The following is a 17289-nucleotide window of genomic DNA, read 5'->3' on the forward strand; positions in this document are numbered from 1 at the left end:
CAAAAAATGAAGAGAGGGGTGGGGGAGAATATGAACTCAAAAACAGTATTTTCACTAAATGGTACTGTAACCAATAGATATTCACATGCAAAAAAAAAATGAGCATTGGCCCCAATCTCTTATGCATATAAAATAATTAGTGACAGGTGAGTTACATTTAGATGTGTAGACCTAAATAAAAAAATTAAACCAATAAAGCTTACAGAAAAAAAATAGATTAGAATACACTGGGGGACCTGGGAGGATGAGGAACTTTCTTAGACCACAAACAGCAGTAACCATAAAAGAAAAAAATTTTTGAGAAATTAGACTACCTCAAATTTTAAAACTTGGGCCCATCAAAAAGTACTGTTTAAAAAAAACCTCAATGGTGTATTTTACAAAAAATAGAAAAATCCTGAAATTTACATGGAATCTCAAGGAACTCTTAATTGCCAAAACAATCTTAACAATAAAAAAATCAGATATTTCCTGCTTGCTGGTTTCCAAAGTTAACTGCAAAGCTACAATGAGCAAAACAATATGGTAATAACATCAAGACACACATACAGACCCACAGAGTGGAGGGATAATCCAGAAACACAGCCTCTCATGTACAGTCAAACACTTTTCACAAGGGTGGCATTTTCACAAGACCATTCAGTGGGGACAGGACAATCTTTTCAAGAAAAGGTCTCAGGAAAATTGAATATTCCCATGCAAATGAAGGTGGAGCCATATCTTACACCCTAATAGAAATTAATTCAAAAATGAACATAATACCTAAAACTACCACAAAAAAAATGTTTAAAAGAAAACACAGGGGGAAAAAATCTTAATGACATTTGGTTTGGCTAATTTACTGCAAAATAGTGACAAAAGCAAAATCAGACAAAAGGGACTACATCAAGATCGAAACCCAAAATGCCTCAATGAACACAATCTGAGTGAAAAGGCAACCTACAGAAAAGAAAATGTTTACAAATCATATATTCAATAAGGGGCTAATATCAGGGGGTAATACTCAGAATATACAAAGATCTCAACAACAAAACCCCCAAGTAACCTGGCTTCAAAAGGGCAAAGGACTTTTCTCCAAAGAACATACACAAAAAGGGTGTCTATTTGACCATAATTTGTTTTAAAATTATTTTCGAAAAGACTGAAAAAACAAATAATGGTAAGGAGATGGGGAAGCACAACTGTCATACTCTACTGGCAGGAACTTAAAATGGAACAATTGCTTTTGAAAATGTTTGTTTTCACTTGCTTGAAAATTTTATTCTCAGATAATTATCCAAGAGTAGTGACAACAGGTGCCCATAAAAAGATCTGTGCATGAAAACTTTTAACAGTTTTCATGACAATAGCTAATGTCCACCAACAGGAGAAAGCAAACCAACTGTGGTTTATACAACAAAGGAAAATTAGTAATAAAGAATTACTAACACATGGCCCAACACTGTGGCCTTCACACAAGTTATGCCCAGCAGAAGTCAGACACAAAAAGATTTCATATTGTATGATTCTAGTTATACAAAGTTCTAGAAAAGGCAAAAATGATCTAAGTGGACATTTTGGTATGAGATACCAAACAATACTCTAGGAACACAGAAATATTCAATATCATGATACAAGTGTGAGTTACATGAATATGGTTATGTCAAAAGTATACATATGTGTGCATTTCAATGTTCAGAAATTTTACATAAAATATACCATGCAAAATACAATGGTAATTCAGGTAAAGAGTTGACAGAGAGCCAGGCATGGTGGCACATGCCTGTAATCCTAGCAACTCAGGAAACTGAGGCAGGATGATTACAAGTTTAAGGTCATCCGAAGCAATTTAAAAAGACCCTGTTCTCACAATTTAAAAAAAAATAATAAAGAGGGCTGAGGATGTACCACAGTGGTAAAAGCACCCCTGGGTTCAATCCCCAATACTGAAAACAAACAAACAACAATAACAAAAAAAGAATTGGTCAAAAGAGAAACAGATGAAATAAAACCAGAATACTGATTATTTGTTTCAGCTTGGTGTTCAATACTTCAGAGTACATTATAATAATGTGTTTACTCTGTGGAAGTTTCTAATCTTCCATAATAAAAAGTAAGTGTGCAAATAAAACATGACTATGACAGGTGTGGTGATGCATGCTGTAATCCCAGAGGCTAGGGAGGCTGAGGTAGGAGGATCTCGAGTTCAAAGCCAGCCTCAGCAATAGCAAGGCACTAAGCAACTCAGTGAGACCCTGTCTCTAAATAAAATACAAAATAGGGCTGGGGATGTGGCTCAGTGGTTGAGTGCCCCTGAGTACTCAATTCCCAGTACCCCCCTCAAAAAAATTACTAAATTCTTATTATTATTAAAATTAATATACAAAAGTCAAGCCAAAGTAAATGCCACTAATATTCTTGGATTTATCTTCTCACTTATCTCAACACATTCAGGGTTTTTTTGTTTGTTTGGTTGTTTATTTGGCGGTCCTGGGGATTGAAACCAAGGCCTCGTGCATGTGAGGCAAGTACTCTACCAACTGAGCTATATCCCCATAGTTTTTTGTTTTTGATTAAGCATTATTAGTACATATAATGCTCTAAAATTTATTTTCCTAATAATGTCTTAGAAATATTTCCATGTTTCTTATATAAACCTTCATTCTTTCTGATCATTACATTATATATCATAATATTTAACTGTCCCTATTAATGGCTTATTTCTAATTTTTATTCTCATAAAATGTTATTTTGTTCCATTAATCATTTCAAATGTGTGGGACATTCTGGATACCTAATACAAATTATAAATATATGATTTCTGATAATACCTAAGAATAACCTGAGAGACTAAGGCCCATTAGTTACACTTCCTGTACAAATCATCCTTAGAAAATACCCAGTGTTAACATTTAGCTGTATTCCAACACAAGGAAATCTTCTCTTAGGTATCAAGTTTAATTTAACCAAATAATTAAAATGAAATTCACAAAATATAAGTCAATATTAATTGACTCCATAACTAAAGTTCAATACTTGCTTTAAAATTTAATCCTACTTCTAGTAGTCTATAAACATTACTTAAGCAGAATTATGGTATCAAGAATTACCAGCCATGGGGCTGGGGATATAGCTCAGTTGGTAGATTGCCTGCCTCAAACGCACAAGGCCCTGAGTTCAATCCCCAGCACCACCAAAAAAAAAAAAAAAACGAATCACCAACCAAAGTCTCACTAAGCAAAACATAGATTGAGCACACCTAATTCAAAAATCTGAAATTTACAATGCTAAAAAAAATCAAAAAAGGGACTGGGGTTGTAGCTCAGCAGTAGAGCGCTCGCCTAGCACCTACAAGACCCTGGGTTCAATCCTCTGCACCACATAAAAATAAATAAAATAAAGGTATTGTGTTCAACTACAACTTAAAAGCAAAATATTTTTTTAAAAAATCAAAAAAATTTTGAGAGCTGACATGATGCCAAAAGTGGAAAATTCTATAACTGATCTCATATGTTGGGTAGTAGTCAAAATGCAGGTGCACTAAAACTATCACATAAAATCACTTTCTGGCTACATGTATCCCATATAAACAAACAAATTTCATATTTAGTTTTGGGTGCCATCCCCAAGATATCTCATTATGTGTATGCGAATATTTCAAAATTCACAAACATCTGAAATCTGAAACAGTTCTGATCCCAAGCATTTTATATAAGGGATATTAAACCTGTACAAATATGCTGTCACAAGCAGATACAAGTTATATCTAAACATAAAAAATTTTAATAAGGAACTATTTTGTTAGTTGGAATTCTTCAGAAATAAAATCAGAAACATTTGAAAAAGTTTTTCAAAATTATTAACATAGGGACAGCAGATGCTGGCTGTAGCTCGATGGTAGAATGTGTGCTTAGCTTATAGTGAAGCCCTGGGTTCAATCCTCAGCACTCTCTCTCCAAAAGCACATAAGAAGTACATGAAGAAGTTCATTTTCAGTTCTTTGCATAGTCATTCCCACTATGTTAAGCAGTATTGATTTAAGTCCTTGAAGACAATAGCAAAGGAGGTTTCGGAAACTCAGAAATTCCAAAACCAGAACTCCTGTCAAGATGTTGGAGCCTGGCACATCGTCAAGGAACAGATGGTTTCAGTTGGAATTCCTGTGCAGCTTCAATCCTTTATAATATGTAATTGGGGTGCTTTAAGATTTATTTTTTGCAATTGATAATGACATTAGCAGGTGCAGTTCAGCCAACTTTTTCCCATCTATAACTCCTTCCTTCTGACAGCACATTTTAGCATTTTTTTTTAACCCAGAGAGCAACAAGAGAAAAAACTGATAACCTGTACAAACATGTTATACAAATACTACAATAAACAAATAAGCTGCTCATAATTCTACCAAATGTCTTTATTAACAAAGGCACATGCTAATTCAGGCTTTCCCCACTTCTGAAGCAATTTTTCTGAAAATAAGGATAGTTTCCTAAACTCTAAAAAATTTCAAAAAAAAATAAATTAAAATTTAAAAACTAGCCAGGAGGCAAAAAAAAAAGTTCTGAGTTAATAATCAAATCATCCTGTGGGTATTTATGTAAAATCATAATTTCCTACCTACATACTGGCCTGCCTTCCTCCCTCAGCACCACCCCTAACTTCCCCAAAACAACCAGCAGGTGTTAAAAGCACTTTTTTATGCATAATAAATGATTTTATTGTACATGATTTTCATCCTTCTCCCCCTGCCCCCAAGTGCAATTTCAGGTTTATTTGAAGCAATTCAGACATCATCAATGACTCTTACGAAAAGCTCAGAGACATCCTCCAGTCTCTGCAAACATTTCTTTTAAACCAGGTCTTATGGTAGAAAACAATGTGCACTGTTCATTGCCCTATGTCCAGCTATTGTGTATGATTTTTCAATACACATTTGTTTAATACATAGGGAGGCAATATTAATGTAGTGAATTTAAAAAGCAATATTTTATGTTACCATACTTAGAAATTTGGTCCACCAGATGATAGCTATTTCAGGTGCCTGCTGCTTGGCTAATGTGGGAGAGGTGGTATGGTTCACGGCTGGCCCATGTAATCTGTGCATGCCTGCTGTAAGTCAGGAGGCCACCAGAGAAACAGAGCTGTCTCCCCAGAATTAAATCACTCTGAACTGAGACCTGAGAATCATGCACGTTATGTTCAAAAGTGGTAGGCTGGCAGTAGGTGTTTCTGATTATAATGTAACATTTGCTTCTCAGCACTTATTTTAAAAAGCACTTTTTAAAAACAAATTTTAGTTGTACCTGGACACAATCCTTTATTTCATTTACTTATATGTAATGCTGAGGCTTGAACCCAGTGCCTTACACATGCCAGGCAAACACTCTACCACTGAGCCACAACCCCAGTCTCCAAAACAGCACGTTTGACAGCAGTGCCATTAACATACACTGACAACAAAGAGGCTGAGCAGCAATGTACCCCTGACCAATTTACATCATGGTCAGAACTGAGGAGGGACGAGGGAGCACAAGGGACATGTAAAGCTGGATAACAGCAGGTACTGGGACATATCTGGTTATCCCCATCATACCCAGTGTCTTAGAGAGTGCCCAAAAATATCTGTCACCTGAATGAGTGGAGCAAAGGCAAAGGGAGGGAGGAAGAGCAGACAGGGTAAGGCTGGTGGCACAGCTTAGGTGGTAAACAGGTCTCCTGGCTCCTAGCCAAGCAGTGTTCTTTCCTCTCATCACACGTTGACTCACAAATACTTGTTAGAACAGAGAGAAGAATAAGAAGAAAATGGGAAACTCAATATTGATCAATACAAAAGGGAGAAAATATGAAAGCAGACCCAGACGTCTTATTTGCCAGTCAGTGAAAGCAACAAGCCAGGTAATACCTCACCCAGACCTCCCAGGAAACACCAGTGTGGAGAGCCACTCCACACACGCCTTCCCAATGAACTCGTATTTCTGGTAACAGAAAACAACATGAAAGACCAGGTGTCAGAGCTACGAATCACTTGTTTCCAATATAATGGTTCTGGATAGAGTGTAGGGCACTACATGAGTAATACTGAATGATAAACTGCCATAAGACACTGCCCCAGGTTTACTAGTTATCTTTATTACTAGTTATCTTCTCCTCATTTGTGGTGTGGGTTAGGACTCATTATATAATTTGTGGATGCTGTAACCAGTGTTTGCCCCTAATTATAACGATAGTTAACTTCTATCAGCCAATTAAGAGAAAAAATTAGGACACAGAAAATAGAGTGTAGAGTCAGATGCAGATTTTTTTAGATGCAGATTTTGAAATAAAGTAGAAAATTTAATATTAGCTAATAAAAAGAGCAAGAAATTAAGCCGGATGTTATCAGTCAGCTTTGCTGCAGTCACAAAGCAGTCCTCAAATCTCAGTGGTGTACAGCAAACTTCTACTTCCCAGTCAGGTGGCCTGTCAGCTACGGGCTGGTTATGGCTGCCCTCAAGGCACTGGTTTTGGGTCCCTGTGTCTTCCAGCTCCTGGACCTCATCAAAAGAAGCCAACATGCCATCCTCAAGGCAGAAAAAGCCAGGATCTGGAGGGCTGACACACACCTGACACACCTACCTCTGAAAGCTTCTGCTCAGGACCGGGATGCCACCTCTCCCACTTACATTCCACTGGCTAAAGCAAGGAGTCCTCTGGACCATGCACAGGGGGAGTGCTACCAATCATGAAGACCAGCAGGAAGGATCATCAGGGAAAGCAGCAAAGAGTTAGATCGACAGCATCTGTCCTAGATGTCTTGACCTTCCATGCCTAATGCTTCTTTCCCAGCTATTGATAATTCTAGGGCAGAACACACATCTTCAACTGTCAAAAAAAATGAAAAATATGAAAAAATATTCAGGTCCCATATTAGAAGATGGTACCCTGAGCCAGGTGTGCTGGCACATACCTATAATTCCAACAACTCAGGAAGCTGAGGCAGGAGGATCAGAAATTCAAGGCCAGCCTCAGCAATTTAGTGAGACCCTATCCCAAAATAAAAATTTTTAAAAGGGCTGGGGATGTGGCTCAGTGGTTAAGCACTCCTGGGTTCAATCCTGTTACCAAAAATAAAAAATAAAAAGAAGATGGTAATCTGAGCTCACTTCCCTTTATCTCCCACCCTTTTCCCTCTGCTTGCTGCCACGGATCACAGGCCTCAAGCCTACAACCAGCTAAATACAACACAAATACAGAAGAGGGCTCTCTGGTGTATCAAGAACGGAATAGAAGTGTGTGTTGTTTTACTTTCTAGGATTAGACAAGGAGCTGAAGACCAGTCTACTGGAACCCTGGAACAAGGACTATAAATTAATATTTCTAGGAAAATTCTAGGGCAGCTGTAGAGAACTGATGATCCTCAGTGGTAAAAAGGGGGACAGCAGACCTACATCTCTCCTGGAATCATAAAAGGCCGAGAGCAGATCAGGGCCATAATAAGATCACAAAGAAAATATGACAACACCCAGGAAGGCTGAGCTTCAGAAAGACAATGATCAACTGAGACAAAGGCAATCAATCCACAATCAAACAGCTGCCGGAAGAGAAAAGTCCAATCTAGGTCAACACATAAGAGGGGAAGTTAGGAGATTTACTATATCAGAGAGAAGCCTTCCTGCATTTAAAATGATTTTCCAAATAAACCACACAGCAGATTAACTGAAGGAAAGAATGGGTCATGGTGAAGATTCTAATTTGCATTCTGGAAAATCAAAACAGATCAAGTAGCAAAATAGAAATGATGACAGAAAAGATAAGAGACTTGGAGCACAGCTCTAACGAGATGAACAGCCAAGGAGAAGCAGTAACAGAAGATACGAAGAAAACTGGGCCAAAGGAAGACCTCAGTCTGCACACTGGAGGAGTTTGTTTTGCTCTAGGAAGCAAACCCTATCAAACTCCTGAACTAAGGAAAAGTGTGCAAAGTTGGAGGTCAAAAGAACATGTAACTTACAGAGGGGTAAAAGCAGGGAGGCACCAGGTTTCTCACCTGCACACTGAGGCCACTGTAAGGGCTCTTACGGTCTCTGAGAAAAATGGCAATGCCCAAATACAATACCTGTCACCTATCTGGGAAGAAAGACAACAGATACTTGGGAAATGTGCCACCCACATATGTCATGCAGGAAAATACCTAAGGACTTTGATTAAAGAACAAATGAGCCAGGGGCCATGTCATGTTCCTATAGGCCCAGCTCCTCCAGAGTGAACGTTGAGGCAGGAGGACAACCTGAGCCTATGAACTGAGGGCCAAGTTTGGGAAAAAAAGAGACCCCATCTCTTTAAATAAATTAGAAGAGAGATGTCTGGAGAAGGATACAAGAGAGTAACAAATAAATAAATTATTTATTAATTATTATCACGAGAATAAAATTATTACAAGAAATAATTCTTGTTCATACTTACACTTGCTTTCTCTCTATAGTTTTAATATCTGTACTGTTTTCACTGAATCCACTGACTACAAGAACTCAAAATGCTGCCAAATATAATTATAAACCTAATTCTAAGAAGTCATTCACTATAAAGCACATCTCAATTTCAGAGGTGCTAAAATGAAAACAAAACAAAAAAAAAAAGGTGTTTTAAAAATATCAACTATAGGCCGGGGATATAGTTGGTAGAGTGCTTGCCTTGCACCCACACGGCCCTGGGCTCAATCCCCAGCAACACACAAACACACACACACACACACACACACACATACACAAATCAATTATAGGAGTTTGAAAAGCCAGGCATGGTGGTGCACACCTGTAATTCCAGTGGCTTAGGATGCTAAAGTAGAAGGATCGCAAATTCAACGCCAGCATCAGCAATGGTGAGGCACTAAGCAACTGGGTGAGACCTGACTCTAAATAAAATACAAAATAGGGCTGAGGATGTGGCTTAGTGGTCAAATGCCCCTGAGTTCAATCCCTGGTACCAAAATCAATCAGTCAATCAATCAATTAATCATAGGAGTTTGATATAACAAACTATACAAATGATCCCTGAAAGTACAGTTCTTGATGGGTTGCATATAGATTTTTTTTAATGAGCAAAGATTAACCATCTAGCAGCATGTAATGAATTCTAAATAAGAATACTTGCAATACACCAGATATACATAAAGTGGTATCTATTAAGAACTGAACTAAATGTTCCATATCTCAGTAATATGGAAGAATTGGGAAAAGGGTTAACTAGAGGATGAGTAAAAATATCCTCTACTTCTCAGGTGAGTGAAGGAGAGTGGCAGAAGAGGAAAAAAGTGAAAACAGTCCAAAGCTCTCACCTGAATGTAGAGGACTACAAGCAGAGACACCGGAGAACCAATCACAGCAAAGCCAAATTGTAGGGTTTGTCACTGGTTTGTTACAATAATGAATAGCATATAAATGTTTCTAAGTAACAAAAATTAAAAAGAAAAACCAATCCAAAATAACTTGATCAAACCATAAAAAATAAGAAAAGGAATTATATATAGCAAACAAGATTAAAGAGCTATTTATATGACATAGGAAGAAAACAAACAACTAGTTACAAATGACCATTAAAAGACCTAGTTATATTTTAAAAAGAAAAATGCAAAACAAAATGATGAAGAAATACTGAAAACAAATGGATATACACAGATATTAGGTTTAAAAGGTTAAAATGACTAAATGGGATTTTAAAAAGGGATATTAAGTCATGATAACAGCAGTGATCTATGAAGTATGTCACAAACCCATACTCAATACACCCCTCCCCTTCAAAAAAACTAAATGATTCAAGAAATGAAATGAGAGGGATGCCTGCTATCAGCAATAGTCATCATTCCTGAAAGATGCTGGTGAACACATTAAGACAAGGAGGAATCATTGTGCAGAAACATGAGGATACAATACTACTCTCAATACAATGACTTTTGTCATTGAAAATGCCAGTGTTTCTACTCACACAGTTCTGGATTTAATCAGAAGATTGAGCAATGTCACTAGTTACAAAGAAAATTTAACACTCAGTACATTTTAAAAGTATTGTCAATTAAATCCTTAAAAAAAAAAAAAAAAGAAGAAGTTGGAAGTATATGAGGGTGAGGGCCCATTCACAATGGTAATATAAGCTAGAAAATACCTTGAATTCATAATGAGCAGCACATGACCAATGCTATATTAAATATATGATATTAAATTATATCAAGACAGAAAACAAGCTCTGAAAAACATGAAGAAAATATACTATATTCTTCTCAGTTATCCCAAGATTAATACATATATTTAATAGTCTTTCATTTAGAAAGCTATCTTATTCTTTTAAATTATATATTAATCTTTTTAAAATATTTTTAATTATCAATGGACCTTTGTTTTATTTATTTATATGTGGTTCTGAGGATCAAACCCAGTGTCTCACACATGTTAGGCAAGCGCTCTACCACTGAGCCACAACCCCAGCCCGTGTATTAATCTTAATACTTACATGCAAAAATAAATGTCCATGTATGGCCAAGAATATTTTGAAAAAGAGGAGGAAGAGAAGGGTCTGGAAAGTAGAGGATGATTCACACTGAGTTATCAGAATATACTATAACTAATTCTAATCAAATCAATACCTTAGTAGCCTAAAAGTAGATTAAAACTACTAAGACAGGCAAATAATAAATTTGAATATATGTGAGAATGTAATTACAAAAAAGTAGGGAAAGGGGCTAACATAATTACCTAATGACAGGAGAAGAAAATGGGACCCTCTCTACTCCACATAAATATAAAACAATATGCTTTGACAAGAAAAATACCTGCCAAGAAAAGAAATATCTAAGTGAACATATGAATATTCTGTAGGCAAGAAGACCTTAAATCCAGAAGCTAAACTTGAGAAGAGAGACATGTGTGAAACACTGGGTTTTACCCTGAACACCACATAAAAATAAATAAATAAAACAAAAGTATTGTGTCCAGCTACAACTAAAAAACATACATATTTAAAGAACATAATCTAGAAAAGTCTATTTTAAAAACATATCTTTAGATTCAACAATCTCACTCTAGAAGAGTATACCACAGAAATAAAGCATCATAAGGATATTTGAGATGTTTATTGCTACACTGTTCACAGTGCCTAACCTAGAAACAAATGTCATTAATGGATACAGTAAAGTAATCCTCTACCAAATAACAGTAAGCATGTAAGAATATAACAGTTGACATGAGGGATTTGTATAGGTATTGTTAAGAGAGAAAAACAAAATATAAAAAACTGTACAAGGTAAAGTCCTTTTATAAAGTATAAAACAAAAGTGTATATGATTATGACAGTATGGAAGGAAATATAAAAAGATACACACAGTACATCAAAGCCCTAAGCAATTTAGCAAGACCTCATCTCAATATATATATTGAACCATATATATGCATGGCTGGGGATGTGGCTCAGTGGTTAAATACCCCTGGGTTTAATCCCCAGTAACAAAAATATATAATAAAATGACACATACAAATACATGCACACATATTAAGTTGTTAATCTGAACCTGGGAAGTAAAAAGGTGGAAGGAAGTTGAGCAATGAAGGAAAAGGAAAAGCAAAAATCCCAACTCACAGCAGATATGATGATATTAATCACCCTTGGACTTTTTTATAAAAAATTAATATAATTGATCACATTTTTAAAGAGACATCATTTAAAACAGTTATTTTGGCAGCACAGGACATTAAACCCAAAGGCTTGTACATGCTAGGCAGCATTCTACCACTAAGCCACATCTCCAGCCCTTTCCATTTTTTATTTTGAGGCAGGGTCTTGCTAAGTTGCCCAGGCTGATGTTGAACTTACCATCCTCCTGCCTCAGCTTCCTGAATAGCTGGGATTACAGACATGTACCACCATGCCCAGCAAGACATCATAAAACTTTAAAAAAAAAAAAAAAAGAACTACAAAAATTTACTAGGCGTGTGAAGTCTGTTACATAGGAATAATAATATGGCATTTATCCTGTGTCATCTTGGACACTGAGTGCCTGATGCAATGGTAAGCAAATTACAAGTGCTCAAAACATGTTTTATACTACAGAAGAGGGGGCAGGGGAAGAGAGAGGAGACCAGGGTTCCTTGGAGCAATGGCTGACTGCAGTACAGAAGCAGGACATTTCCAAGACAAGCCTGGAGCAGTTGCAGTGCCAGAGAGTAAGGAAGTAGCCAGAAGCAGAAAAACCCCACATCCACACTTATCAGGGATACATCCAGGGACAAAAAGTATCAGGTGAAAATGCACCCAACTGCAAAAACTAGAATCAATCAAACAAGAAAATAAATAAAGTAGCATTGGATTACAACTCAAGCACAAAACAAATATCCATGAATTCATACTGCCATGATAAATAACTGAATAAATGAATCTACTTGAGAGAAGGGACACATCCTTGCTGAAGATTCTAAATGCCAGGAGACACACGAGAAGGTGCAGTATAACTCGCCACTCCTGAAGGGGGCGCTGTGCACACGGTGACTTCCTTCTACAGGTAACAGGATGGCAAGCAGGAAAAAGTAATTTGACAGTAGAGAAATGTGACAGACACAGTGTCACATTGTCAAGTGGCCAAGGTAGTATGTACCCCAACACCAATATAACCATGAGAACAACATCTGTCAAATACCCAAAATACAGTCTGCAAAATACCTAACCAGTCCTCCTCCAAACCATCAAGGTCACCAAAATTAAGTAAAGCTTCAGAAGCTTCTTGGAGCCTACATATATGACAACTAAGTGAAATGTGATGTCATGCTAAGACAGAAAAAAAAAAAAAAAACAAGTAAAAACTAAAGAAATACAAAAACACAAAAAAAGTATGGGCTTCAGTTAATAACAACACATCAATACAGGTTCATTAGTCATAACAAATACACCTAACAAATCTAAGTCATTAATAATGGGATATATGGTAATGTGGTATTAACTTGGCAATAATTTTACAAATTAAGACCACTCTTAACAATAAGCTTATTTTAAAAATTTTATTGTTTTTTTTGGTACCAGGAATTGAACTCAGGGGTGCTTAATCACTAAGCCACATCCCCAGCTTCTTACAAAGTTGGTTAGAGCTTGCTAAATTGCTGAGGCTATCTTTGAACTTGGGATCTTCCTGCCTTAGCCTCCCCAGCAGCTGAGATTCCAGGGAAGTGCTTATTTTTTTCTTAAAGTATTCAACTATTTGTCATTTGTTATTTGCTTTTTGGAGCACAATTATAATTAGAAAAATCCACATTTTCTCTTCTCAAAATAAGAAAGATGAAGCCTCTCAAAAATTAAAAATCCAGGGCTGGGGTTGTGGCTCAGTGGTAGAGCACTTGCCTGGCACGTATGAGGCACTCGGTTCAATCCTCAGCACCACATAAAAATAAAATAAAGGTATTGTTTCCACCTACAACTAAAAAAATACACATTAAAAATTTTAAAAATCCAGAAGCCTTGGGAATCATTACTGCCCCTATAGAAAATATTCTAAATGAGAAAGCAGATTATTTGCTAATTATTCTTTGTATTATAACCACTATAACATCTTAATTAAATAATTTATTTTTAAAAATTAGGGACATATGATAAACCTAGAAAAGCTAACAAATAAATTTTTTAAATGACTAACATCTTAAAGATTTAATAGTGCTCAAAATGGAAAACTTTAGTTTGTGCAACTACAGTTTTTAAAAAACTGAAATAATAATTAAATAAGCATTTGAAATGAGGCTCTTTAAAAGCTCCATATGTTCAAATTATATCTAAATTATAATGTAGTAAATCTAACATTTAAAGTTTTGTCTGGTATCCTATTATGTCTCATGAGAACATCATGTTTTTCCAACCCACTCAATTTCCAGTTGAGTGTTTGACACTTAACTACTGGCCCTCCTCCAAACCAGTTTCTCCCAGGTTGAAGGCATCTACACAGGCCCAGTTGTAGAGGTCACCTGGTCCTGGGTCACCTTTTGCTGCTCTCTTTCCCTCATAAAGGGCATCCTCTCTAACAGTCCATGGACTGGAACCTCTGGAAGTCAAGAGTGGGCTGGAAGATGAGGAGAAAGTAAGAAAGCTAAGATGCACTGGGAGTTGGGGATGTGGAAAGTCAAGGCCCCTACACCAGCATCCTGTACAAAGCAGGTTCTCAATAAATATTTACTGAACAAATGAAGAGATCCCTAGAAGAAACATATTGAGACATTTATAAGGCAAAATGCCACAGATCTTGCATCTAGAAACTGATTTATAATCTCCATTTAAAATCAACACTAAAGCTGGAACAACCCACCCCAAAATAGGAACACTGTCTTTTAAGTAATCATCTTTCAATTTACTTATATTTTAAAATATAATAAATATGCAATTCCTTAAAAGTAAAAAAAAATTCCCTTTAACACTTTAACACTCAGTGGTATAGTGTGCTCAGTGGTAGAGTGTTTGAATAGTATGTGCAAGGTCCCCGGTTCAATCCATACATTAAAAAATAAAGTAGGAGGGCTGGAGTTGTAGCTCAGCGGTAGAGCGCTCGCCTCACACGTTCGAGACCCTGGGTTCAATTCTCAGCACCACATAAGAATAAATAAGTGAAATAAAGGTATTTTTAAAAAATAAAAATATAAATAAAAAAATAAAGTAGGAGTGGGGTTGTGGCTCAGGTAAGCGCTTGCCTAGCATGTGTGAGCCCTGGGTTCCAGTCTCAGCAGCACATATAAATTAAAACAAAGGTCCATTTACAACTAAAATAAATATATATTTTAAAACAATAAAGTAAAACAAAATAGATTCTAACAGAACTCATCTCCATTGTCTAACACCTTCTCTACTGGAAGGGAGAAAATGGATAAAGAAATTTTTAAAAGCAAGTTCATTTCAGCAGTCCTCTTTATTAAGAAGGTGCACTTAATACTACAGTACTGCCTGCTCCTGGGGAAAGCAACCATTTGCTTTCAAAATCTAGTGCTGCTTACATGCATAAAAGTTAGATGACAGGGCTGGGGCTGTGGTTTAGTGGCAGGGCACTCGCCTAGCACATGTGAGGCACTGGGTTCCATCCTCAACATCACAGAAAAATAGATAAATAAATAAAGGTATTGTGTCTACCTACAACTAAAAAAAATTCAATATTTTTTTAAAACACTAAATGACTTTCTAAATGTGTTTTGTTAGCAGAAAGATGGAGAATCTTATGAAAAGGCTCTTATTAAGTACGACACATTAAAAATATCTAGAGAAAGCCCAAAAGGAGGAAGCATAGAAAAACAAATATGGCATGCAGGCAAATTAAAACTGAATATGGAAAATCTCTTATAAAGCACGTTAGGGGCTGCGGTTATGGCTCAGGGGTAGGGCACCTGCCTAGCATGTGTGAGGCACTGGGTTGGATCCTCAGCACCACATAAAATTAAATAAAGAAAATAAAGGTACTGTTTCCAACTATAATTAATAATAATAATAATAATAATAATAATAGCACTTTAAATGTAATTATAATTTTATTATAATTTCTATTGACTTAATATGGAATTCCAGTTTAAAAAGAAAAAAAGTTACTTTATCCCCATTTTCCTGGTGTTTAAAAATCTATTAATGACAAATCCTTAGGGTTATGTGCCAAGCGCTGCCCGAAGCACTGTCTATACTTTACAATTAGGTTGTAATATAAACTAATTCTAATAAAATTTAAAAATAATCAGCATAAATTTTGTATTTTAACAAAAGTTGGCCAAGAGAAAATACTGTAAATCATCTGGTCACAGGTCATTTTTTTCTCAAAGATAATATTCTCCCATTTCAATAAAGGAATGTTAATGTTTTCTGAAAACATTTTTAAATGATGTCAATCAGATAACAAATGGAATCTTAAAGATGCAAAATCTAAAGGTAAGTAATTATCAAAGAAAATCCTATAAGCAGAAACACAATATACTTTGCCATTAACTAACAAATGTTAAAAACACACAATTTTTATTGATGAAAGATGTTTTCACTATTCCTTGAACATGGGGGTGTTTATTTTGTTTTTTGTTTTGGCGGGGAAGGGGTCCTAAGGTTGAACCCTGGGGCTCAACTAAGCTACACCCACAGCCCTTTATATTTTGAGACAGGGTCTCACTAAGTTGCTCAGGCTGGCCTCGAATTTGTGGTCCTTCTGCCTCAGTCTCCCAAGTTGCCAAGATTATATGGTGTGCCACCACACCTGGTATTTGAGGGCACTTTTAAGGTAAAAATCTTGTAGATGACTTGAACGGCTGTAGATGACTGAAGATGTTGTTAGATAGGAAACAGAAATATGTCAGCAAATATTTTAGACTCCCATCACTAAAGAAAACAGGATAGCAGTAAGCCCTATGAAAATACGGGATCTGATGGGGAAATGATAAGCCACCACCGATTTCCTTCTTACATGAACCAAGTTTAAGACCAGGAAGGTCTAACACCGGTTCACACAGAGGGCCTCATAGAAGCAGCTCTTCATACGAATTAAAGGGAAATGGCTGAAATCTATAAAGAAAACAAGGATAAGATAAACTATCCGTTAAGCTGCATTTTAATAGGACTTCTATTCTCTTTTTATAACATGACCAAAAAAAAATGCACCACCACCACAACACTAAGAAAAATCAACGTAATTTTAAAAATCTGCAATTTTCCTTTCCCATTGAAAGGTATTAATAAGAAACAAGGAATGCTGGTGTGGTGGCACACGCCCGCAGTGGTGGCCACTTCAGGCTAAAGTGCAGGACTGCTGGAGCACACAAGCTCAGAGCGGCCTGAGCGAGGCCTGGGCAACAGAGCGAGGCCCAGCCTCACAAGGACAGAGACAAGAGGACAAATTCCTACACCAACACAAAACATGACTTCACAGGACATTTACTGTTTTTCAATCAAATTCCTAAAAGAAAGAAGTACATTTATTAATATACATCAAGGCATATATCTATATTACAAACATCTTTCAATTTGACCCAACAAAACCAAACTGTAGTAACTGTATAAATACTTGATTTCTCAAAAGAGCTTATTATATTAATATACTGACTGAGGACTAAATTATCACTTGCCTTTTCATCACTAAATAAGAAATGAATGTAAAGAACGGTCAAGACAGAATGAACTAAAAATTTAGGAACCCTTTAAAAAGTATGAAAAATCTTTTTCTGAGTAAAACAATATGAAGTTCAAAGACACTTAGTCTGATTGAATCTCCATTAACACCATGAGTACTCACTGAAGGCCCAGTTAAGAATCCAGAGCTAAGGGGGATTCTGGGGATAAAACATGATTAAAACAAGATTT

The 17289-nt window shown here is 36.3% G+C and overlaps 1 protein-coding gene across 6 annotated transcripts in view; it reads right to left on the reverse strand.

Moving 5' to 3' along the window:
• The window catches only part of Slc25a26 (solute carrier family 25 member 26), a 138369-nt gene that overhangs the window by 31222 nt on the left and 89858 nt on the right, over positions 1-17289 (reverse strand). The window lies entirely within an intron of this gene.

Source organism: Callospermophilus lateralis, chromosome 1, assembly GCF_048772815.1.
Source record: "Callospermophilus lateralis isolate mCalLat2 chromosome 1, mCalLat2.hap1, whole genome shotgun sequence".
NCBI lineage: Eukaryota > Metazoa > Chordata > Mammalia > Rodentia > Sciuridae > Callospermophilus > Callospermophilus lateralis.